We start from the raw sequence: 26,221 nt of genomic DNA, 5'->3' as shown, positions 1-26,221 counted from the left end.
GCCATGGTCAGGTAAAAACCGATGATGGTGGTAGCTTGTTCATTATATTCTGGTTGTTTAATTAGATTCATTGGTGTGCATTCTCACTGGCATGCATTTTTAGTAACTTTCAATGAAGTCTCAGTATGAGTTTTTCTTGTTTTTGTAATTGTTGAGTTGTTTCATCAACTAATTTGTTGTTTACTCTTACAAGCCGACGGAAATAGTTCGGCCCTAAAGTAATTCTCGTATGTTACACCATTCCTTTAGGCTAAACTTTGCATAATGTTTTTTTTACCAGGTTTTATTAATTTTAACCTTCGGTATATAGTTTTGCCTTTAATTTAAATTCTCGAATGGTGTTTTTCCAAGCATAAATACTTACAAACTGTCAACTATTGCCTCCTAAAGGTATTTTTTAGTTTTTTTAATGTTTCATCATTCTTCAGGCTAACAGTCAGGCAACTTTACTTGAGAGTTGACGGTATAATTTTGCCCTGATAGTAACGTCGTATATTACATTAGGACAAGCTTTTACGTCAGTGTTGTTAGACAATTGCCTTAAAAGTAATTCGTGAATTGTTAGACAGTTGCCTTAAAAGTAATTCAGGAATGTTTGCATAGCTTCTTGTGAGCCAACAGTATAATTATAATGTTGTCCTAAAAAGGAATTCTTGCATCTTGTAGCTTTCCTTTAGGCCAAAATATTTTACTTCTATGATGTTTGCAAGGTAATTTTTAAATGTTCATCATTCCTTTGGGTCAAAATTTTGCATATCATGATTGTTTACCATACCTAGTCTTGCTAACCATTGGTAGAGAGCAAAGTATATGCTACTGAATAGAGGGTTTGACTGTTTGAACATGAAGTAACCAAACTATCAGTATGACTACCTTACTCATCTGTATCAGACCAGTCCAGTTAATGATGTGTCTATTCCTCAACCTTCCCATAGGAAGAAGGAAAGAAACAAGAGAAAGAATGAGACCAGCCAACTCTCTTCCACACAATCATCCTAGGTAAGATACAAACGTGCCTGGTTAAGGGCAATAATGAGTTACACAATCTGTTGGGCAGCCACCACAGGACCCAAGGAAAAAGTGTCCATAGATCTGTGGGCAACATCCTTAAGATAGAAAGAAGTGAACGTGGACTGGGGTAACCAAGTACCAGTGCTCAGTACTCTATGAACAGCCAAATTCTTCTTGAAAACCAGGGAGGGACCAATACCCCTGACGTCATGTGCTCTAGCCTGCACAGACGTGGCGGCGGAATCATCAAGAGTCAAATACGCCTGTCTGATATCTTCACGTATCTAAACAGAGATTGTATTCTGGGACACCTCTTTCTTCATACGCCTACGACAACCTGGCCTAAGATGTCGTGTCCTCTTAAGATTGCAGTGCAGAGCCCTGACAGGACACAACAAGCTCTTGAGAATCACCGCCCACAATTGTCATCCAGTGATGGAATGGAAAAGGAGGCGAACCTATCAATCTGCACCAAGGGATTCTGGGTCTTAGCCACGAATTCCGGGACAAATTCGAAGGACACTGACCCTTGACCCCTGGTGTGCTTCACATCAGCTCAGGCCATGAAGCACCCCGACTCTCTTTGAAGAAGCCAAGGCCAGGAGGAAAACCGTTTTGAGTGTCAAGTTCCTGTCTGATGAACGATGTAAAGGTTCATAAGGAACTTTAGTGAAACTTCTCAGGACCAAGGAAATGTGCCACACTGGAGGCTTGAGCTCCCTAGGAGAACACGACTGCTCAAACCCTTAAACAGCAAGGAGAGTTCCCAGGATGAGATGTCGATACCTCTGAGACGTAAAACTAAACTCAGGGCTGCCCTGTAGTCTCTAATGGCGGAAACAGACAAGTTTTTCTCATCCCTGAGGAAGACCAAAAAGTCTGTTATGCGCTAAATCGAGGTTCTGCGTGGAAAAAAACCCTGTTTATGACACCAATTGCAGTAGATCGCCCATTTACCTTGGTAAACGGCAGACGGCAGAGGTAGATTTTCTGAGATTGCTGGACATATGTCCTGTTGTCCTCTGAGAAAATCCTCTCATTCGGAGGAGACACTTGATAGCCTCCAACCGTGAAAGACAGGGATTTTACTGTCTGGTGGAATCTTTCTACGTGTGTCTAACAAAGATGCTGCCATGGGGGAATCTCCCTTGGCACCTCCGACAACAACGACAGCAAATACGGAAACCATTCTGCCTGTGGCCACAGAGGAGCTACCAATGTCATCCTGAGACTGCTAACTCATCAAATGGTTCAGGACTTGGTGGATCAAACAAAATGGAGGGAAGGCATCCACCTCCAGTTGTCCCAGGGATGTTGGAACGCGTCCTCCACTAACGCCAGAGGGTCCGGAACCACCGACAGAATACCTCTAGTTTCCTGTTGAACCAGGTTGCAAAGAAGTCTAGCATAGGTCTCCTCCAAACCTGGAAGAACCTGTCTGCCACAGCCTGATGGAGAGACCATTCTGTGCCTAGGATCTGATCCCGACGACTGAGCTTGTCCACGACCACATTCCTTTTGCCTGCGATATACCTGGCTGAGAGCTCCACCGAATTGCTGACCGCCCACTGGTGAACCTTGACTGTCAAGGCGTGAAGTTGACGTGAAACCAGTCCCCCTGCTTGTTCACATAAGCGACCACCGTGATGTTGTCCGACATGACAACAACAGAATGTCCCTCTACTTTCTCCCGAAATTCCTTCAGACCTAGAAAGGCTGCCTTTAGCTCTAAGGTGTTGATATGCTGCTGTCTGTCCTCCAAACACCAAATGCCCGAAGTAATGAGGCCGCCTAAAATGAGCGCCCAACCACCTGTGAGGGACATCTGAAAACAGAAGGAAGTCTGTGGAAGAGAAAGCTGAGGAACACCCTTCAGGAGATTCTGATTGTCCAACCACCAACGAAGATCTTCTCTCACTTTTAGAGACAGAGGTACCCTTATCAGGTTTGAGTCCCCCACCAGAGACCAGAAGTCCCTCAGTCTCCATTGCAGAGACCGAAGATGAAGTCGCCCATGAGGGACCAGCTTCTCCAGAGAAGACAAAATCCCCAGAAGAATCTGCCATTGATGAGCTGACTGATCCGGTTGCAACAGGAAGTCACGTGCCACTACTCGCAACTTCTCAAACCTCTGATCCGACGGGAAAACTCTCCAGACTGCTGTATCGATGACTATGCCTAGATAGAGAATCCTTTGACTGGGTACGAGATTTGACTTCTCTAAGTTCACCAAGATGCTGAGTTCCAGACAAAACTGAGGCAGACGATCTTTGTCCTGCAGCAACTTCTCTCTGGAACCTGCTAAGACTAACCAGTCGTTGAGGTACCTTAGCAAATGGATCCCTTGAGCATGAGCCCAAATTGAGATGAGAGTGAAGACTCTTGAGAACACCTGAGGGGCTGTGGTCAACCCGAAGCACAGGACTTTGAACTCGAAGACCTTGTCTCCGAGAGAGAAGCGAAGGAACTTCCTGGACGACGGATGAATAGGGATCTGGAAGTACATGTCCTTTAGATCTGTCGACAGCATGAAATTGTTTTCCCTCACAGCTGCCAACACTGATCGCGGGTCTCCATCTTGAACTTCATCTTCCTGATGAAATTATTCAAGGTGAATAGGTCGATCACAGGTCTCCATCCCCCTGGTGACTTGGGCACCCTGAAGATGAGACTAAAACCCCAGAGATGGACGCACCACTTCCTCTATTGCACCTTTGTCCAGCATTTTCTATCCAATTGTTAAGACCTAAGGTTTTAGCTATGAAAAATACAAATTGTCTTGGGAAATTTTGTCATACTTTAAACCTCGTTCTCGGACCTAGGCTAATTGCAAATTCATCGAACAATACTTGCTTTAAAATGTTTATTAAATATTTTCATCATTCCTTTGGGCCAAAGAATTGCTGGTCATTTTGTTTACCGAACCTAGTCTTGCTAACCTTTGGTAAATAATATTAGTACTTTAACCCTCGCACTTTCCTTTCCACAGAATTTAAAGTGTAAGGACAGAAAGTAGTTAGTACTAGCTACAGCAGTACAAATTAGAGAATTTTCTAAGATATTTTTCTCATGTTTCCTGTACAAGGAGGACACGCATATAAGTTGTGAACATTGTAAATGCTTCTCTCTCTTCCAGCTCCCAGAAATGCTCACTACCACTTGACGCCAACTTGTGCAACGAACACTCAATGCGCCAGCTCGTGTTCCGAGCAGCAAGGCCCCGATAGTGCTTATGGGCACTTAGGTCTAGGAGAAAGAGCAGAATCACCTCCTCTGCTACATAAAATGTACTTGGAAGGTCAATTTCTGTTAATCCAGACACAAGACTGGCAATGGCATGGGAAGGAAGTGGGAGCCAGGCATGGAAGCCGGTGGATAAAATTGTAGGGCTAGTAGTGAGAGAGAAAAAAGGCTTTCTTGTATCACCTTTATCAGGAAGGCGCTTTTGTCACACAGGTGCTTATGGGCACCTGTGTGACAAAAGCGCCATCCTGATAAAGGTGATACAAGAAAGCCTTGGTAATACAAGAAAGCCTTTTTTCTCTCTCACTACTAGCCCTACAATTTTATCCACCGGCTTTCATGCCTGGCTCCCACTTCCTTCCCATGCCATTGCCAGTCTTGTGTCTGGATTAACAGAAATTGACCTTCCAAGTACATTTTATGTAGCAGAAGGGAGGTGATTCTGCTTCTTTCTCCTAGACCTAAGTCACTGCCATACTTCCCTGAAACTGGAAAAAGTCATATGGAACGTCTAAGGGAAGCTGGTGGGAATTGCCTTCTAGTCGAACCTGATGCATTTTCCCAGGTTTCGACAGACAACACTGAAAAAGGCGTCTTCTTGGAAGTTTAGTAAAGGAGTTGGCTACTTGTCCCACTGATTCTCCTAAGCAAAGGTAAGGTTCCTTGCACACTCCCCTGAACCAGGGAGAAGCCATACTGGAGGCACAAGGGAGGATGGTGGGGTTTGCCTACAGGTAGTGTGCCCCTAAAGCACACCTGTTGCAAAATCCCTGAGAGCTACAGACAGCCATTGGAAAGGCGTCTTTTTTGGAAGTGGCTTGTTTTTTCTTCATTCGGGGTTCTCACTAGTGCGTGCAGAAGAGAAACATTTGGTGCTTGAGTGGAGATACTCTTCCAGTCATAGGCGCTTCCGTTCTAGTACACTACCCGGAGCGACAGTTTTTAGCGCCCATCGGCACCCAAGCGGCTATCAGCACTTGATCACAAAACAACTTAAAAATGTGATGCATCCAATGAAAGCGCTCTGGCACCAGAACGCTTGTGAGCACCCTACTTTATCGAAGTTGTGTGCCTACTACTCCTGTGTAGTATTCAGATTCTCTGGCTGTACGACGACAGACTTCAACTTCGATCCATCTTTTGCGTCTATCTAGCAGCACTTAGACAACATTTTGGATTTTTTAAGAAATCCTCCTCCTGCAGTTAAACCTATTTACTAGGGACTTCATTTTTATCTCTGGTGTCTTTGGTGCAAGAAGGAGAGAGTAAGAAAGCAGAGGAGGACTCTTCTTCAAGTGTGTACGATTATTTACTTTGGTATTTGCTTCATGGTACTCCTACCTTCTCCTCACCAGCAATTTGCTGAACTTGCGCGAGATTAGGTTCCAGACCCCTCGCGCAAGGAGAATTTTCGTGTAAGTTTGGCATGGTCTCTAAAAATACTAATAAATGCTTACTTCTAGAGTTTGAACACGCGTACTTCTAGAGTTTGAACACTAAATATGAACCTAATCATGCTCCCTAAGTATTACTGACTGCCAAAAACAATGAGGTCATTCTCTATGCCTTGCAATGACGCAATCACCACGGCAGATGCCCTAATGTCCATATCTTCAGCATTTATAATATTAAGCTAACCTTTAAATAAAATTAAAGTTACTGTAATTTTGTTTAAAAGTTAGCCTAAAACATTACCCTTAAGAAAAGAAATAAAGTGTTTGGTAAAAATATAGGAGTGTGAAGATTACATACCCAAATCATTGGGGGCGGCAGGGGATTGTTTGGAGACCCATCCTAGATTTCAGCACCCTAAATCGCTTTGTAAAAACTACAAAATTGAAGGTGGAAACTACTCATTCAGTCCTGTCAGCTATCCGTCAAGGGAATTGGATGGCAACAATAGATATGGAGGATGCATATTTTCATATTCCCATTCATTAGGAATCCATGAAATTTCTCAGGTTTGTGTTGCATCAAGGTTTTTTAGTTTCGGACCCTTTGCTTTTGCCTCTCCGTAGCCCCACTAGTGTTCACCAGAGTTCTAGCTCCTGTTGCAAAATGGTTACACCTCTCGGGAGTCAACACGTGCCTTTATTTAGATGACTGGTTACTCCCCTCCCCATCGGAAGCAAGATGCATGGAGGACCTACGACAGACTCTTCAATTAGCTCAAGAATTGGGTATAATAATCAACAGGGTCAAGTCTCAATTAGCTCTGACTCAGTTGATAAGATAAAGATAGAATCTCAGAGTTTTCGCGTTTTTCTGTCGGACAAAAGAGTCTGCTCTTGCCTGCAAACAGTGCAGAACTTTCTCAATCGCCCATAGTGCTCTGCCAAGGACTGGTTGAGCCTGCTCGGCGCTCTCATTAATTGAGAAGTTTGTCACTTTGGGAAGACTGCACATGAGACCACTTCAGTTCTTCCTCAAAGTGAATTGGCAAAGGAAGCTTCATCCGGACACATTTGTTTTTCGGATATCTCTGGAGATCAAAGAAGACCCCTATTTCCTTTGAGCCCCAACAGCACACTATTCTTAGATGCATCAGACCTGGGTTGGGGTGCGACTCTGGGAAACGCAAAAGTATCGGAAACATGGTTTCCAGAAGACACGAATCTTCATATCAACGTGAAAGAGCTTAAGGTGATACATCTAGCCCTTCAGCATTTTGCAACAGTGACACACAACAGCACAGTTATTGTTCATTCGGACAGTACCACAGCCCTTGCATATACGTATAAAGAATCAGGGAGGGACATATTCCTTCTCGCTCTACGAGATGGCCAAGGATCTTTTTATTTTGACTTGAGACAATCGTATGAAGATCATCAAGGAAACTTGAACGTCCTGGCGGAGGAGTTAAGTCGCAGTAAACAGGTTCTACCGACGGAGTTATCATTGAATTCACAGGTTTGCACCTACCTGTGGGAACTGTAGGGAAAGCCTTCGATAGACCTATTTTGGCGATGTCAAAGAATCACAGACTTCCCTTTACTGCTCACCTGTCCAGAACTTGCTAGCATGGGGAATTGATGCAAAGCTTGCGGGTACTGTGAACCTGGAGTACCCACCAATCTTGTTTGCTATGGATGGATAATGGTATTTGTTTTTAATGATGTTCAGGTAAATTGCATATCTGGTTGATTTTGTTGAATAACCCGAGGCAAGGGTTTTTCTTCATCACAAAGCTTTGACAGCCATTGGAGTACTACTCCTTGGTTGTAAAGTATTCCACTGAAGTAGAGGAGACTCTTTACCTTACTATCAGACCACTACAGGTCAAGAAGAGCTCTGACCAGAGGCAGTATTCTTCATACTGTAGCTCTCTTACCAGGTAAGGATACAACAAGTATTGTTTCAACACTAGCTAATTTACTATCGTAAATTCATCACATTATTGAGTGTTTTTATATGGTTTATGTTCATACTGTCCCACCTCCATTCAATGTGGGATTCAGCTATGTAGTTACTACTTGGTAAGTTACTTATATAAAAATGACATTTTTTTATAATAAAATAAAATTTTTTTATACATATACTTACCAAGTAACCACATAATCGGAACCCTCCCTCCTCCCCTCTTATGGACATAGAGCATAAATGAATTGAGCTTTTGAGCTACATTGTACCTATTCGTCCCCGAAAGTGGGCTGGGCAGTTACCAACTCCAAAACAAAAGAATAGCTACTGCAAATTTTCTGATCTTATCTGCTGCAAGAGTAGAAATTATAGCTATGTGGTTACTTGGTAAGTATATATATATATAAAATTTTATTTTATTATAAAAATGTCATTTTTCAGCACTTAAATGTGCCAATTTCTGGTTATTGCTGCTCATAATAGAATATTGGCACTGATACATACTTAACAGAGGTGCCATTAACTGGTTATCGGCACCAAAATCCAGTTATCGGTGCTGGTAAGTGCCAAGGCCATTTCAGTTGTTGGTGGTTTTTGTTTATCATCAAGTCCCCGGAACGGAACCCCCACCGATAACCTTGTACTGCCTGTATTGGATCATGATAAACAAAAATATTTCATGCTACAATGACATTTCAGAACAAAGACTAAATATGTTACTGTAGCAAAAATCCTTTGGTTCACTGTGACCTGTGAGTTGTGGAACTGTCAGTATTGATACAATGAAACTGTGAAAGAGGACGTTGCGATGGAGTGAAAAAGAAAAGTTAAGGAGAGCATAAGCTGATCATAAAATTGATGCCATTGGGATATGAATTCAAAGTTATTACTTCTTTTTGCTTTAGTAGTTTTGTGTATAAACCAAATGTTAGTCAGGATCATGATTTTAGTACTACAGTACTTGCAATAGAATTATTACAAGTCATAACTTAGGCTATAGACAAGGCTACATAGGTGTAGTCTCCCGAGGAGTTTTTTCAGTAAAAAAAAAATAATAATAGTGAAGTGGATAGTAAGCTTCTCTATTAGAAATACTACAATTAATTCTACTTTTTTTAATTATTTTACTTTTACTTTAGGGATGGAAGACTATAGTAATCAGGTCAGACATTATTAGCCACACCTATTGTGTTGAAATTCTGCAGAATGAAATAAGTGGTACGAGCACCAACCTGAAGGAGTGATAGAAAACGATCAGGCAAAGATCCTCTGGGACTATGGTATCAGAACGGATAGGGTGATACGTGCAAACAGACCAGACGTGACGTTGATTGACAAAGTCAAGAAGAAAGTATCACTCATTGATGTCGCAATACCATGGGACACCAGAGTTGAAGAGAAAGAGAGGGAAAAAATGGATAAGTATCAAGATCTGAAAATAGAAATAAGAAGGATATGGGATATGCCAGTGGAAATCGTACCCATAATCATAGGAGCATTAGGCACGATCCCAAGATCCCTGAAAAGGAATCTAGAAAAACCAGAAGCTGAAGTAGCTCCAGGACTCATGCAGAAGAGTGTGATCCTAGAAACGGCACACATAGTAAGAAAAGTGATGGACTCCTAAGGAGGCAGGATGCAACCCGGAACCCCACACTATAAATACAACCCAGTCGAATTGGAGGACTGTGATAGAGCAAAAAAACAAAAAAAAAAAAAAAAAAAAAAAAAAAAAAAAAAAAAAAAAAAAAAAAAAAAAATAATAATAATAATATTAATATATAATATTATAATAACTAATATGGCTCTCCGGGGTCCAGGCCCTATGCTATTGGCTTTATAGTATGCTTGGGTTATATTCAGATAGCAACAATATACCTATAGTGGCATCAGATCTTTGTAACTTATAAAGGGTGTCTATGAGACCATAAAGTAGAATTTGTGAAATTGCTCTACAGTCTTGGTGTCGTTTACTTCCATCATTATTTTTTTCATAGACCTATAGGCTTAATAAGTGCACTTGACCTACAGGTAAGGCCAAGGGCAGGAGGCAAACTGAGCCATTTAAACAGTTAACGTCTGGTTAAACCAACACGGCCACAAATATATCTCCGATATGTTCATTTAATTAAATACTATACTATTACGTACTATGGCAGCTAAAAAAGTCAATTCATGAAGTATTTTCATCTTTGCATATTTACCATAATTAAAAATTACTGTGTTAATGTTTATGTAATTATTTAGCAGATATTTTAAGAATTATATCATTGACACTTAAAAACCAAGGTTATTTAACTATTTTTTTGAGCAAAGTTGCAAAATTTCGTTGTTACAACTTAGTGTTATTAGAAATGTGAAGAAAGTAAGAGTTGGCAGTGACTTTCAACGCAAATCGCTGAAATCGGGTCACATGACTTTGAAGTAGCTTGTAGTAATGAAGTACTCCCTACTGTATTGGCTGCAAAAAAGGATGATGAGAAATTACATAGAAATACTGCATGGTAGTACAAAAACTTGATAAAAATTGGACAGATTGTTAGCAAGTAATAATTTATGTAATCATAATTACAAACTGAAAATTATATTTTTTAATTAAAAGAATAGCAAGGTACAGTAAAGAGAAAATGTACTGAAAGAGCTTATATTAAAAGCTTGAACTACTTTCTTTGTCAAGTGTATAGATTCTTTCTTTGCATCAGTGTATAGTACTACAAAGTGAACAAATTCATAAGTGTTAGAATTGCAATTCATAACTGATAGGTAATAGAAATGATAAAAAGAGAAATGTCTCAGTTGGTGCAACATGGCAAAACTCCACTTTGATGATTGATGGTAGTAAAGATAAGTGAGAATATAGATAAAGACTCAAAATTCAAGCGACTGAAAATAGTGATGGTATCAGCTTGATAGTATAAGTTGAGAATGTAAGGACTTTGTTGTGTTTGATGTCCTGGCTTAGCTCTGGCTTAGACCAGGCTTCCAACTTACATTCACTCAGCAACCACAGAAAAATACCTAGATCCCTATGTCCAATTGTCCATCATTTCCCAAGTATGTATATTATTACTGCAATAATTATCCCTTTATACTTAATCCTTTTAGGATGGGCTAAATGTATATTAAGCACACCCCAGACTGGGCAAACTAAGGTTGGCCAATTTAAGAAAAAAAAACACCAATGGAAAGAAGAGAAAGATATGCAAATGCCCTTGGTGTAAGAAAAATAAAAAACTTTTTCGGTACTTTCCATGGGAAGTTGAAAGTGAATATTTACAACATCTGTAAAAATATGCTAATTTTACATAGTTGTACGTGTAAATACTAATTTATTTTATTTTATTTTGTAAAATAATTACAGCTCACTGTACAGTATCAACAGATAAGAATTAAAATCAGTAACAAAATCTGAGTGTATTTATTGTAAAATATTTACAAGGTTTGCTGAGATGAGGAGATGCAGTACCTTTTTGTGAGGTAGTATACAATTTTTTAATATTTTTTTGCACTTTTCTTTGCAAAATTACAATTATAGCTGACGTAGTAGTATCATGAAAGACGAAGATTAAAATCAACAGTAATCCCTGGGTGTATTTATGAGCAAATAAATAAAGACATCATGAGATAGAGAGGGGGCAGTACATTCCCCCTTCAATTCTCAGTACGCTAATCCAAAAGCTGTCCCTGTACTGACTTACTAGAGTTGATAAAAGTTATTTATGTCCCAGTGAAGTGTTATGAACATCTTTCCCCTTAAATTCATCCAAACTATATGGGATGTGATATTAATACTAATGATACGAGTTAGCCCAGTGTTTGCTCAAAACCTGTTACAGTTCTTCATATGATTATGGTCATCCAGTAAGGGTTAAGTGTGGTGGTAAGGCTTGTTTTCTTAAAATTACTTTACTAAGTTATAAACTTCATTCTTTTGTTATTTTGCCTTTTGCAGACAGTGGAGAAACTCCGAGAAAGTGATTTAAAAGAAATTCGTCACTTTTTAACTCCTCAAACAGTGAAACACATAGCTTTGTATGGTCCAGAGCTCTTATTTTCACAGTTATCTTCAGTACACCGCAGACAATATCAGACTTCACCTTTATCATTTTTTAAAGGTAAGCAACATTTTGTTCCTGTTGTTTGCTTCCTTATGTATAAGCTGCCTCAGGTTTATTTTTGTACATGAACTTCCCTGCCAGATATATACTTAGCTATAGTTCGAGACCGACGTTCCCGACAGAATTTCAAATCTTGCTGCACTCGCGACAGGTAGGTCAGGTGGTCTACCTTACCCGCCGCTGGGTGGCGGGTGTTTGAACCAATCTATCTCTCCAGCCAGATTTTTTTTCCTGTCGCTTGAAGCGATAACAACTGTTATCGTTTCATTCCGATAGATTCTTCATTTCTCGCTTGCCTGGAGATTGATTTGGACTTTTTGGTGACGTATTCGCTCTATTTTGGCTTGGCATACGCTGATTGTGGACCGTTATTGACTTTGCGCTGGATTTTCCTGTAGAATGTCTGATTTTGATTCTGTTTCCAAAACTCCGGTTTTGTTTAGAATATGTTTGACTGATGGATGTAAGGTGAGGTTACCGAAAGCTGCGGTTGACCCTCACACTATCTGTGTAAATGTAGGGGGAATGAATGTTCGTTTAGTAACCCGTGTCAAGAGTGTGAGGTTTTGAACGAAGATGAATATAAGGCTCTTTCTTCTTATATTAGGAAACTTGAAAGGGATAGGGTACGTTAAAGCTTCTTCCACAGAGTTTGAGCAGGTCGAGAATGAGTGAGAATGAAACTAACATTAATGTAGTATTAGAACCTTCCTCCCAGGTCTCAGCTCCTGCTCCCCGCACTGAAGCCGTAGATTCGTCTTCGGAGGCGGCGGCCTTAAAAGCTTCCTTGTGTTCTAAGGAAGACAAGACTCTTCGTACTGATCAAGGTAAGAGTGTCAGTGATGATAAGTGCAGTGTACCCAGTGATGTGGAGGGTGCGTTCTGACCGCGCCCTTAGTGCCTCCAGGCCTAGACCTCTTCCAGACTCCCAGTTCCAGTGGAGGAGGAAGTCGAAAGCCGCAGGAGGGCTAGGGAGAGCGCCACCGGTCAGGCGTCCCCTCGGCAGAATCCTGAAGTTCGCTCCCAGGCTGCCTTGGATCGTAAGAAGAAGGATATTCTTCATCAGTGTTTTTCGTCGTCCTCTTCTCCTTCGCCGAAGCCGTGGTTGGAGCTCTAAGGAGGCGTCACGCCCGTTGAAGAGGGCTGCGGAGGCTCCCTCAGTACGTTAGTGTCCCAGCCCAGAAGACTTTTCTGTGTAGCTTCCCTTGCAAGCAAAGAAGCCTAGGAGATCCTGTGATCGCCCTTGATCGCCCTTCTTCTCCTGCTCCTCGCGCTGAGCTTGCTTCGGAAGAAGATCCTGGGAACTCACCTACTCGAGTGCTAGCGGGCCTACAGATCAGATCACAGCCTTGGCTGACTCCTTGGCATCGAGATCACGTAGAAGGAAGGATTTGTCTCTCCCTATCAAGCGATCTTCCGACGAAAAGCGCCTCGGTCCTCCCCTATCAAGAGATCGAGGCGCTTTTCGTCGGAAGATCGCTCTTCCTTGTAATCGGCGATCTCCTTCTTTTGAGGATACTTCTACACATCGTAGGATTTCACGAGAGGAGCACCACTCCCGTGGCTCCCTCTCGGAGGTGTCGAGGCGCCATTCGTCGGATAGGCGCTCATTGGACTATGAAAGATTTTACCCCAGGATCGGATTCCTGCCTCAGGTAGACGCTCCGCCCCTTCTGTTTCTCCTTCTTCTAGAGTTCGTGCAAGAAGAGAGAGTCGCTCAGGTCATAGAAGACTTATTTCGTCGTCTCCGTCTCATCTTTCTTCTCCTCGCCTTCTCAGAGAACCTAGGGAATGCCCTTCTGAAAGTAGGCGCGCTTCCTCCTTCCGACTACTGTCGTCGGATACCGTGACTTGTAGGCGCTCATCGCATGGAGTTCGCTCCTCGCCTGTAAGACATCAAGAGTCCTAGTAGGAGCCCTGCGCCTGGTAGGCGTCCTTCTTTTAGTAGCTGTTCTCCTGGAGAAAGGCGCCTTGATCCTCATTTGCTTCGTTTCTCCCTAGTAGGCGCTCTTCGTTCTCGAGGCTCCCTACTCCTGATCGGTCCCCTCTTGCTAGAAGTCAAGAAGTCAAGAACGCCTCAAGCGCCCTGTGCTTCTGTTAGGCGCTCGGAGCCTTACAGACGTTCTCCCCTTGGTAAGGACCAAGATCTCATCGAACGCCTTGTTCCGTTTAAGCGCTCGGAGCATAGCAGCCGCTCTCCGCTTCGTAAGGCATCAAGAGCCCTCTCAAGTGCCCCTGCTCCCTGATAGAGGCACGCCCTATTTTGTTTTTAGCCAACGTTTCCTTCCTCCGCTTGGTAGGCGCCAGGATTCCCCTCAAGCGCCCTGTGACGATAGGCGCTCAGTGCCTAGTAGCCGCTCCTCACGATCGGCGCCAGGATTTTTAGTAGGCGCTCTCCTCTCGTAATCTCCCTAGGGATAGACGTGGTCTTTCTAGGGAAGGGAGTCCTTCCTCTTTTGCTGTTAAGAGTTTTGTCCCTTCGTTTAGGAAGGAATGCGAGATGAGACAAGAATTTTCGGATAAGCGTCCTTCTATTATGACTCGTCGTTCTCCTGTACGCCGCTCTCCTTTGGAATCTTTCTCCTCATTCAAGACTTTTTGTCTCCTTCATCGCACTGTACCCAGCTAGGAAATCATCTAAGGATTCTCATAAGGATCCTCATCCTCGTTCTCCTCATCCTCGTTCTCCTCTTCAAGAAGACCAGGAAGCCTCTGAGGAAGAAGCTAATACATCGGCAAGCAGTTTCTTCGTACAAGAAGCTCACAGAGCTTTCTCCTTCACGAGTTCGGAGAGTCTTTGATCCTACTGCTCCTCCTTCTCCACACTCGTTGTTTCACAGCAAAAGCAACGAAAGGATCTTCGTGTGTGAGAATGAAACCGACTCTTTCTATGAAGAAAGCGCTCAAGAGTTTCGGTTCATGGATGCGTACTAAAGAAGAAGCAGGGAAAATAATGTTTGCCTTCCCTCCGCGAAGCTTTCAGGACTGAAGGATTTGGTATGAGACAGGGAGGAGAACCCTTGGGACTGGGCCTTCCGTCTTCAGCTGACGCAGATTTTTCGGCTCTAGTAGACGCCACTAGAAGAGCAGCTTTGAATTCGGCCAAAAACTACGTGGGCAATGAATAAATAGATCACATTCTAAAAGGCATTTTTAGAGTCTTGGAAGTTTTTCAACTTTCTCGATTGGTCCCTCGGAGTCCTAGCCAAGAAAACTCAAGGACCGGACACGTTTTCTCCGGAGGATTTGAATTGTGTCTTATCCTGTATGGATAAATCGGTGAGGGATGGGGCCAGCGAAATAGCTTCACTGTTTGGGGCAGGGATCTTGAAGAAAAGATCAGTATTTTGCTCATTTTTAACAAAGTCTGTCTCACATGCACAGAGATCGTCTTTCTTTTTGCTTTTTGCCCCTCTCTACGCAGCTGTTTCCTAAACACCTGGTTCAAGACATTTCGAAGGCTCTCTCTGCCAAAGCTACGTAGACCTTCTAGCGCAGTCTGCAAGGAAGCCGCGCCCCTAACCATCCAGACTAAGATGAAGAAAGCGAAGCCGACCTCCTCAGGAACACCCTTTCGAGGGGCTTCTACCTCTAGATCTCTTCTTTCAGAGGTCGGAAACCAAATAGAAGAGGGAGGACTTTTACGAAGTCAATCAAACCTCCCAAGTAAGACTCAAGTCCTTCAGACAACTGTAGGCACCAGGCTTTTACAGTTTGCAGAAGTCTGGGCCCAGAAAGACGCAGATGCCTGGACCCTGTCAATATTGAGGAAGGGCTACCTCATCCCGTTCTCTTCGAGGCCTCCCTTGACGAATACCCCGAGGGAGTTGACGGCCAGATACAGGGACCCCATCATGAATCAAGCCCTCCGACTAGCGGTAGATCAGATGCTGGAAAAGGAGGCGATCGAACTAGTGGCAGATCATCTTTCGGCAGGCTTTTACAACCGCCTGTTCCTAGTTCCGAAATCCTCAGGGGGATGGAGACCGGTGTTGGACGTAAGCGCCCTGAACTTCTTCGTCGAAAAGAAGAAGTTCACGATGGAGACCGCTGCCTCAGTGTTAGCAGCACTCCGTCCAGGGGACTGGATGGTGTCCTTGGACTTACAAGACGCTTACTTCCACGTACCAATCCATCCTTCCTCGAGGAAGTTTCTAAGATTCATGATGGGGGGAAGAATTGTTCCAATTCAGGGCCCTGTGTTTTGGCCTCTCGACGGCCCCCCCAAGTCTTTACGGCCATCATGAGGAATGTAGCACAATGGCTTCACCTAGAAGGGGTGAGGATTTCGCTCTACCCCCCTCGACGATTGGCTTATAAGGGCCAATTCCAGAGATCGTTGTCTGAAGGATTATTTTGACTTATTCCTTAGGACTTCTGAGGTCAATCTGCAGAAAGTCAAGTCTGATTCCCGCTCAAGAGTGCGTTATCTGGGGATCCAGATGGAACTCTCTGAGGTTTTCGGGCTTTTCCGTCACAGGAGAGGATAGGCCAGGGGACTCGAAAAAGTAACAACCTTCTTAGGGAAAGAAGTATGCACAGTGAGGGAGTGGATGAGTCTGCTGGTGGACGCTCTCCTCACTGGAGCAATTTGTTCCTAGGAAGGTTGCACCTGAGACCGCTCCAATTCTTTCTTCATTGGAATTGGAGTCGTCCTTCTCAGGATTTGAAGTTCTCCCTGTCAATTTCTCATCAAATCAAGAAGGAGTTAGCATGGTGGGCGGATCCCAACAAGTTCTCGCAGGGGACTGTCTCTTCAATCCCAGAACCCCAACCTGGTGTTTGTTCTCCGATGCGTCGGAAACAGGTTGGGGGCGACTCTGGAACCAAGGAGGTGTCAGGAACCTGGGTTGGGGAACCAGTCTTCCTGGCACAATCACGGAAAGAACTAATAGCCGTGTGGGCTTGCTCTGAAGAGTTCGAGTCAGATGTGACAGGAGCAGTTGTTGGCAGATAAACTTCGGACAACACCACGGCTCTGGCATACATCAGGAAAACACAGGGGGGACGCATTCCTTCTCTCTGTACGGAAACAGCAAGAGATCTTCTTCTGTGGACAGAAGATAAGGGGGATAAACTTCTCCCAGATTCGTACAGGGAGAAAGGAATGTAAGGGCAGATCTCCTCAGCAGGAAAGATCAGGTCCTTCCCACAGAGTGGACTCTGCACCAAGATGTTTGCCAGAGCCTTTGGAAGTTGTGGGGCAGGCCTCTCTTAGACCTGTTTGCAACTTCAAAGAACAAAAGACTGGATCTTTATTGCTCGCCCATCTCGGATCCAGGAGCAATAGGGATAGACGCTCTCCTACTCGATGGAAAGGACTCGACGTATACGTGTTTCCCCCCTTCAAGATTCTGGGGTGACTTTAAAAAAAGTTCGCAGAGTCAGATTCCGTGAGGATGACTTTGATAGCTCCCTTTTGGCCAGCACAAGATTGGTTCAACAGAGGTTGCTGGCAATGGACTTGGTGGATTTAATTTTCGCCAAGATCGCTTCCTCTAAGGAGCGATCTACTCAGACAGCCCCACTTCGACAGGTACCACAAAAACCTCCCGCTCTCAGTCTGACTGGCTTCAGACTGTCCAGAAACTGGTCAGAGCGAAAGGCTTTTTGTCAGCAGCTGCTAAGGCAATCGCTAGAGCGAGGAGGTCTTCCACCTTACGAGTGTACCAGTCGAAGTGGGATGTCTTCAGAAGATGGTGCAAGAGGAATAACATTTCCTCTTCCAGTACCTCTGTGAATCAGATTGCACAGACTTCTTTTTATCTTTTAAGACAAGAATGTGGGCTTAGGTCGTTTCGAACGATTAACAAAGGCTATCGTAGTATGTTGGCGAATAGTCCCTTCAGGCACATGGGCCTCAACTTATCGGAAGATAAGGACCTACATGACCTTATTAAGTCTTTTGATACAACGAAAATGCAGTCTCCTAAGACACCTAGCTGGAATTTGGATGTAGTCCTTCAATTCCTTGGGTCCTCTAGGTTTGAACCCCCTAATTCAGCCTCATTCAGAGACCTTACTAGGAAGACTCTGTTTTTGATGGCTCTAGCTTCCGCCAGAAGAGTGAGTGAGCTTCAGGCGATTGATGGTAATGTGGGTTTTAAGGAGGACTCTCTCATTTGCTCTTTCCTTCCTGGTTTTCTTGCGAAGAATGAAAACCCATCAAGTCCATGGCCCAAGAACTTCGAGATTCATGGGTTATCTTCTTTGGTAGGAGAACTCTTTGCCCAGTGAGAATTGTAAAATACTACCTTAGAAGAAAAGAGCAACTGAAAGCCAACCGAGAGGTCCTGTGGTGTTCAGTAAAAGACCCTACTCGTCCATTGTCGAAGAACGCATTGTCCTTCTTCTTGAGAAGCCTCATCAAAGAAGCACACGGATCCTGCAGAGAAGAACATCTTAGGCTTCTTAAAGTGAAAGCACACGAAGTAAGAGCCATAGCAACTTCTCTTGCTTTCAACAAGAATATGTCCGTGCGAAACCTGATGGAGACAACGTTCTGGAGATGTCAGTCAGTGTTCGCGAACCACTACTTTCGTGATGTGAGAATCACTTACGAAAAATGCTTCGCCTTGGCGGCCCGTACGTATCTGCGGATCAGTGCTGGGGCAGGGAGCTGGAACTCATCCTGTTTAGTAGTATAAATTTTTCCCCTGTGTTGTTGTTGTTGGTTGCCTTAAAGAGGATGCATGAAGGCATCTCTTTAGGTCATAATACTAATCTTTAGTAGTTTTGTTAGGTGGTCTGATGAGTGTGGCTCTTTGCAGTAGTAGTGGTTAGGACCTGTTAAGATAGGGACGAACTCCCTTTAACAGGATCCGACTTGGATTCTACCACAACAAAGGGATCATATCATCCCAGTTGTAGATCCGAGAGTCTTTCAGCATCAGGGTTCAACCACGCGCCACCCGGTCCACTGCTGTTAGCTCTCCATGAGGCAACGCAGACTCAGAGACAGTATCAATGAAGTCTTCTGCCTGAACAGGTAAGAACCAAGGTTATTTATATCCTACAACATCAGTTGTTTCTTATCTCTCTTTATTATTTTAGCTGTCTCTTACCCTCCACCAAGGGTGCCAATCAGCTAAGTATACTATATCTGGCAGGGAAGTTCATGTACAAAAATGATATTGTTAAACTACAATAAAGTTTTGTACATACTTACCTGGCAGATATATACGTCTAATGGCCCACCAGCTCCCTCAGGAGACAGGGTGAAAGAAAAAATCTGGCTGGAGAGATAGATTGGTTCATACACCTGCCACCCAGCGCGGAGGTAAGGTAGACCACCTGACCTACCTGTCGCGTGTGGGCGCCCGCGAGATTTTGAAATTCTGTCGGGAACGTCGGAGACTATAGCTAAGTATATATCTGCCAGGTAAGTATGTACAAAACTTTATTGTAGTTTAACAATATCATTTTACATGCCACGAAGAAGACAGGTAGTGGTGCCACTAGCTTGATTTTTACAGTTTTATAATGGGCTAGCGTATGATTTATTTAATAACTACAGTCTGGTCCCAAATTATGTGTTTGAATTGTGCGATTCCCCATTTATGCGGTCACTAGTTCTCAAAAATTGATTTTCTGTATTTGTGAAGCCGTTCAAAGTCTGCGAGTTACGCGCCTCAGAACGTATCAAATCTATTGTCTTTTCAAGTATTTTGGGTGGGGGTTGGGGGGTTGTTTGCTAGTATCTGAGAGAAGGGGTGGGGGGAATGCTTGGAGGAAAAAAACTATTTATTCCTCCAAGGGGGGAATGCAGAGAGAAAAGATTGCCTGTTCAGCCATTAGCTAAGACGGAAGGCTCTTGCTCATGCATTTGTGACATTATAGCGCAGTGTATGTGAATGATCGGGATGATCATCATCATTGCCATACGCATTATTCAGATCTGTGAAGTGTATTCTGATCATCTGTTAAAAAGCTTGCCCTTAAGTTAAAGATGAAAGAAGGAGCAACTTCCATTTTGGCAGCAGTCGACAACTTGAAATCTGTCATTGTTGAACATGAAGTAAGAATTTTTTTTCTAGGTTGACTTGTTTTGACTAACTTTTGGCATTTAATCATTTATTTTTCCTATTGTTGAAATAGGTTTTGAGTTTTGATAAAATGACTAGTAAGAGAGAGAGAGAGAGAGAGAGAGAGAGACCTTACCTTACACCTTACAGACCTTACATCTTGTTCGGGTTGCCCCAGGTCCCTCAGTGTGAGGCACCTCTAATGTCTACCAGAGAGTTGCTAGTACATCTTCCGGTATATTTTGCATCTTCCAATCTTGGATGGTCTGGGATGCAGTTTAGATATTTGTCGAGCTTATTCTTAAACACATCTACGCTCACTCCTGATATATTCCTCAGATGAGCTGGCAACGCATTGAATAGACGCTGCATTATCGATGCTGGTGCGTAGTGGATTAATGTCCTGTGTGCTTTCCTTATTTTTCCTGGGATAGGTTTTGGGCACTATTAATCTACCTCTGCTTGCTCTTTCTGATGATTTTTAGTTCCATGATATTTTCTGCTATTCCTTCTATCTGTTTCCAGGCCTGAATTATCATGTAGCGTTTCTCTTCTCCTTTCTAGACTATATAATTTGTAAGAATTTTTTTGTATTTGTTTAAAGTCTTTCCCAGTAGTCTAGGTCCTTAACTTCTTCTATCTAGCTGTAAAGGCCTTTGTACACACTCTATTTGTGCAATATCCTTTTGATAGTGTGGGTACCATATCATATTGCAATATTCAAGTGGACTACGAACATATGTTTTATAAAGCATAATCATGTGTTCAGCTTTTCTTGTTTTGAAGTGCCGTAACAACATTCCCATTTTTGCTTTACATTTTGCCAACAGAGTTGCTATTTGATCATTGCATAACATGTTCCTATTCATCATCACACCAAGGTCTTTAACTGCTTCCTTATTTGTGATGGTCTCATTATTAGGTCCCTTATATGCATATAGCTTTCTTTCTCTGTCTCCATAATTTATTGATTCAAATTTATCAGAGTTAAATACCATCCTATTTACCTCTGCCCAATCATATACTTTGTTAAGGTCTCTTTGTAGAGCGTTCCTATCTTCATCACAAGTAATTTCTCTACTTATTCTTGTGTCATCTGCGAAACTACTCACTACCGAATCCTTAACATTATTGTCTATGTCTTCAATCATAATAACAAACAGTATTGCAGCTAACACCGTACCTTGCGGCACACCGGATATTACCTTGGCTTCATCCGATTTCTCGTCGTTTGCAATAACTATCTGTTTTCTGTTGTGTAAAAATTCTTTTAACCATCTTCCTACTTTATCCACGATATTGTGTTTTCTAATTTTCTTCGCTAATATATTATGGTCTACTTTATCAAAAGCTTTTGCAAAGTCTAAATAAACCACATCTGTTTCATTTCCGCTTTTCATATTTTTGAATATGTTCTCACGGTGGACTAACAGTTGGGTTTGTGTACTTTTTCCGGGTACGAAACCATGTTGTCCTTTATTAAACAAATTATTTTTTATTAAATGTTTCATAATATTTTTCTTCATTACCCTTTCATACACTTTCATAATATGTGATGTTAGACTCACAGGCCTATAATTACTTGCCTCTAGTCTTGATCCACTTTTGAAAGTAGGGGTAATATATTGCTAATTTGTGCTCATCATAAATCTTGCCTGTATCTACACTTTGTCTTAATAATATTGCAAGTGGCTTTGCGATAGAATGAACTACTTTCTTTAACAAAATAGCAGGAATTCCATCAGCCCTGCAGCAGCTCCATTTTTAATTTCATTAATAGCCTGCACAATATCAGCTTCATTAATATCTATGTCAGCTAAATATTCACTATTTTCATCCCTGACTTCTATATCATTATCTTCATTATCTAGTCTGGGGGGGAATTCTCTCTTACTAGCGTTCTGCCAGTATGTTGCAAATTTCCTTTTTTTCATTCGTTAATCTCCCTTCATTCTCAGAGGGCCTATTTCTATTCTTCTTTTATTCATCTTCTTCGCATCATATGAGTATAATAGTTGGGGTTTGCTTGATATTTAATAGGGTTTTTTCTTCCAAGTCCCGTTTTTCATTTTCTTTTGATTGTATAATCTTTTGGTTCTGGCATTTTCTATCTTACTCTTTAGTTCTATAACTTTCCATGCATTTTTTTCTTTTGCAAGACCTTTTTTTCCACTTTCTGATTTTCTGGAACAAGATCCTTCTGTCTCTTGGTATGCATGACTGATGTTTACTTTTCTTCTTCGGTATATATTTTTCCACTATTTTCTCCAATATTTTTATATAATATCTCCGTTTTATACCCTTATGTCCCATCAACTTACGAAAATGTTATCCCAATCTTTGTTTAATTCTTCATTAATTTCTGACCATTTTTATATTTTCACTGTAGAAGTTGTATTTTCCATACCTTCCCACTTTTTCATTTCTTGCTTATCTCTATTTTCACTTGCTTTTGGAATGAACTGTTAATTCTATGACATTATGGTCTGAAATACTCGCATTATAAACTATTATTTCTTTAACATAATTCATCTCGTTCACAAATACTAGGTCTAAAGTATTTTCCTTTCTTGTTGGCAGGTGATTATTTGTTGAATGTTGTATTCTAGTAGCATATCTAATAGCTTTTCAAATTGCCTTTTATCTTCTGCACTACTATTACTCTCTTTTGTTTTTTATATGTATAAGTACAACCACAATCTCCTATTCGTTCTTTCCATTCTACGAAAGGAAAGTTGAAGTCACCAGATAGGAGAATAGTCCAGTCCTTGTGATTTCTACATATATCATCCAATTTTTCAATTATTAAGTCAAACTCTTTAGTATTAGGAGGTCTATATATTACTATGTTCATCAATTTTTCAGATTCAAATTCTACCGCTATTAGTTCACATTCTGAGTTACTATATTTATCATATATTTTTCCTTGTTTTTTGTCTTTCCCATATATTGCGGTTCCCCCTTGATTCCTATTTTTTCTATCTGATCTATAAGTTTGGAAAACCTTTTATTTGATCATCATTCCCAGGCTCTTGGGAATAACCAGGTTTCACTTATATTCATTATATCTATTTTCTTTTCATTTTGGGTTAGTTCTTCTAAGTACTCTATTTTTCTTTTTGAGTTACTCGTAACTAAACCCTGCGCATTCATCACTATGATGGTTTGCGTGTTTTCTCCTTCATTTAATACTGGTAGTAATAAGGATTTTTTCCATGTCTCTTTCCTGTTCTGGTATGTTGTTCTTTTTTTCATTTCCAGAAATTCTGACATTAAAAATCCAACTTTTCCCATAATATTTGATCTTCCTTCATCATAATTATTCATTTTGTGTCTGAATCTGCAATTTTCTCTGTTTCTGCAATATCCTCTTGCATAATAAATACAGTTATTATCTCTTGAGTAGAATTTCGGAGCTGATGCTTTGAAATTTTTTGCTGACACCGCTGCATATCTCATTGGTGGTTTGCTTTTCTCTTTTACCTGATATTCTTGATTTCTCTCTTTATTTGTTTCTTTCTTATTTTGGATTTTATTACTTGGTTGGTTATTTATTTGATTATGATTCATGGCTACAGGGTGCATATATTTGCATTTTTTGTCGAACTTACATCCTTTTCCTTCTTTTAGGTTTTTACATATTTTTGGATGCAGATCTCTGCAATCATCCCCATATCCATCTAAGTATGCACATTTACCATATATTTCATAGTTTTGACATATCTTAGGATGTTTGTAGTAACATCTTTCTCCAAATCTGCAATTCCCTCTTTTCAAAAGGTTGCAGACTTTGTCTTTCTTGTCTATTTTTTCCTCTTCCCGTCATTGTGTAGATCTGGGTAGAGCCTCTTCGGATTGCTTTTCTGTTGTCATATCGTAATTATTTCTTCGTAGGTTATGCTGCTTTATTGCCTCATATGTAGTATCAATGAGTATCTCTGCATCCATACTTTTATCTTGTTCTTTGTTTTCCTTTTTTTTTTCTGTCATTTCATTTTTGTTTACTTCTCTTCCGTTTTCCTCTTCTTCTTTTTCTTCTTCTTCTTCCTCTTCTCTTCTTTTCTTCATCCTCAACTATTGTACATTCAATCTTGATTTAATAACATTGTCTATCCATGATAGAGAGAGAGAGAGAGAGAGAGAGAGAGAGAGAGAGAGAGAGAGAGAGAGAGAGAGAGAGAGAGAGAATTGTTGTTTGATCTAAACTTTTCAAGAAACTCATTTCATGTTGAATTTTGAATTTTTATCATTTCTTTTTAAGAAATTGTAATTTCATATTAAATTTTGAATTTTCATCAGTTCTTTTTTATCGTAGAATAAATTTATATGAAAACGATCACATAGTGAATGTGCAGGACAAAGAAACTGAGACAGGCTCTCGTAACCAAGTTTGTTAGGCCAAACGGGAGTGAAGATATGTATGATCCGCTAGTCCTCGAAACCTCAAATGGTTCACAAAGCCTTCCTTTAGCAGAAGAACTCTTCACAGTGGATGAGATAGAGGAGTTTGAAAGTTTTTTGTCAGAGGATAGGTAGAGGAAATTCCATCTAAATGGTTTTTTAAAGGAAATGACTGTATCGTACACCACCTTGCCCACCCCAATGGTGGCGTGTTTACATGTGGGGAGTTTTCACCATCCTGTGTGTAATTTTAAACTTTTTCAAGTTATTAAAACCTTTTTAATGTTTTATCTCTCCATAAGAACAATTTCATATTAGAAAAAGTTACAGTATAGTATACAGAAAATATTGAAAATGGGTAGTATAAAAAAAGTTTGACTGGATAAGTTGCTGTTTGCCTTGGCCCTAATGGAATTATTCCCATAAGGTATGTGTATCGAAACCTGCGAATTTCCAATTCTGCAAGGCCGTGGATTGACCAAATTCTCGCATAATTGGGGGACGTAACTGTATATGCTATTTTTCCTTGGTTACACCTTACAAAGATATAAATAATAACAAAATAATACTATAGTAGTAATGTACATAGTAAATTTTCCTTTTAAATTGATAAAAAGAATTACTGGGAAGAATCTATGATAAAATTGTAAGAAAACATCTTTTTTTGCATTTTATCTCTATGACATGCACTGATAAGGACAAGACAGATAAAAAAAAATAAAGTAAATTTTCACATAAGTGACTTACCAAGCAATTACATAGCTGAAAGCTTCCTACCACAGCAGTCGAAAATTCAGATTTGGCAGCAGCACTGCCATTGTTAGTGTAAGTGAACAGGACTTGCCTACTTTCGGGGATGCCAGGTACTGCTGAGCAGAAGACCAACAATTTGTTTTCTGCCGGTTCCCGATGAACGTCGGTGGTCTTGTAGCAGTTCTCTTCATCATTATTCATATTTCCAGTTGTGTGGTGATGTATTCTTTTGGTTGTTGTTTTCTTGGACTTGTTAATCCTTTTATAGATTAACTTTAGGATTTAATTTGACATTATGTCAGATTCTAGTTCTTCAAGTGTTTCATTTTGCACCGAAGGTTGCAAGAGGAGGATGGTTAAACTTTGTTTTTCACAAGATTGCAAGACCAGGATGGCTAAACTTAATGATTCACACACTAAGTGCTTGAAGTGTAGGGAACAAAAATAAAGTCACACACTAAGTGCTTGAAGTGTAGGGAACAAAAATAAAACAGGGAGGTTACTTGCATTGAATGCAAAGGGTGGGATGAACAGATGTGGAAGATCTTTAAGTCTCCTTCTGAGAAATGGAGAAATGGGGAGAGATACAAAAAGGATGGCAGCTCATAGAGCTGAGAGTAGAGCAAGTATAGAGGTGACTCCTTTGCTAGTAGAAGCTAATAGTTCAGCTGTTTCTTCCCCACTTTTCTTTACTGTCTCTCCTATAATTAGTCCTTCTACTTCTTTCCCAAAGACTCTGTTACAGGTTTCCCATGCTTCCAGTCTTGACATCATAACCAACCTGGAGTCTAGAATTGATAAAAATTTTGACTTTTTAGCTAAAGAGGTGATGAATTTGGTTATATCTTTTTGAGAGTATGTTGAAAAATCAACTAGTATAAGTGCAAGTGCAGTGTCTAGTGTTAGTGTTGTGCCTTAGGAGGTGGCTGTCCGTCCCACCAGTGCTCCTAAATGAAGGTCACTGTCCTGCTTCCTTGCACATTGGAGAAGATAGACTGGAGGTCCAAGGGAGACTGGTGGGATCTGCCAATGGGCAGTTGCCCCCTATTATACTACTTTCTTAGTAATAAGAGACCATTCTAAATCACAAGGGACTTGAAACATGAATAACCAAATTGTAGCCTAAAACCTAGTACACTACGACACCCAGATTATTATACTCATTTTAGCACTTAAACGCCGAAAATATTATCAAAATATGATGCATGAATTTGTAACGCGTGGACGTATAAAAAAAAGTGGTTTTAAAAAATTCACCATAAATTGAAATATTGTGCTAGAGACCTCCCGTTTGTTGCAAAATGAAGGTAA

At 41.2% G+C, this 26,221-nt stretch overlaps 1 pseudogene; it reads left to right on the top strand.

Annotated features, from left to right (window-relative positions):
• The window catches only part of LOC135210368 (ATP-dependent zinc metalloprotease YME1L-like), a 365,863-nt pseudogene that overhangs the window by 181,326 nt on the left and 158,316 nt on the right, over nt 1-26,221 (top strand).

The sequence above is a fragment of the Macrobrachium nipponense genome, chromosome 39 (genome assembly GCF_015104395.2).
Source record: "Macrobrachium nipponense isolate FS-2020 chromosome 39, ASM1510439v2, whole genome shotgun sequence".
Lineage (NCBI taxonomy): Eukaryota > Metazoa > Arthropoda > Malacostraca > Decapoda > Palaemonidae > Macrobrachium > Macrobrachium nipponense.
Note: the sequence above shows the minus strand (reverse complement) of the source record. Positions and strands in the feature narration are given on the sequence as shown.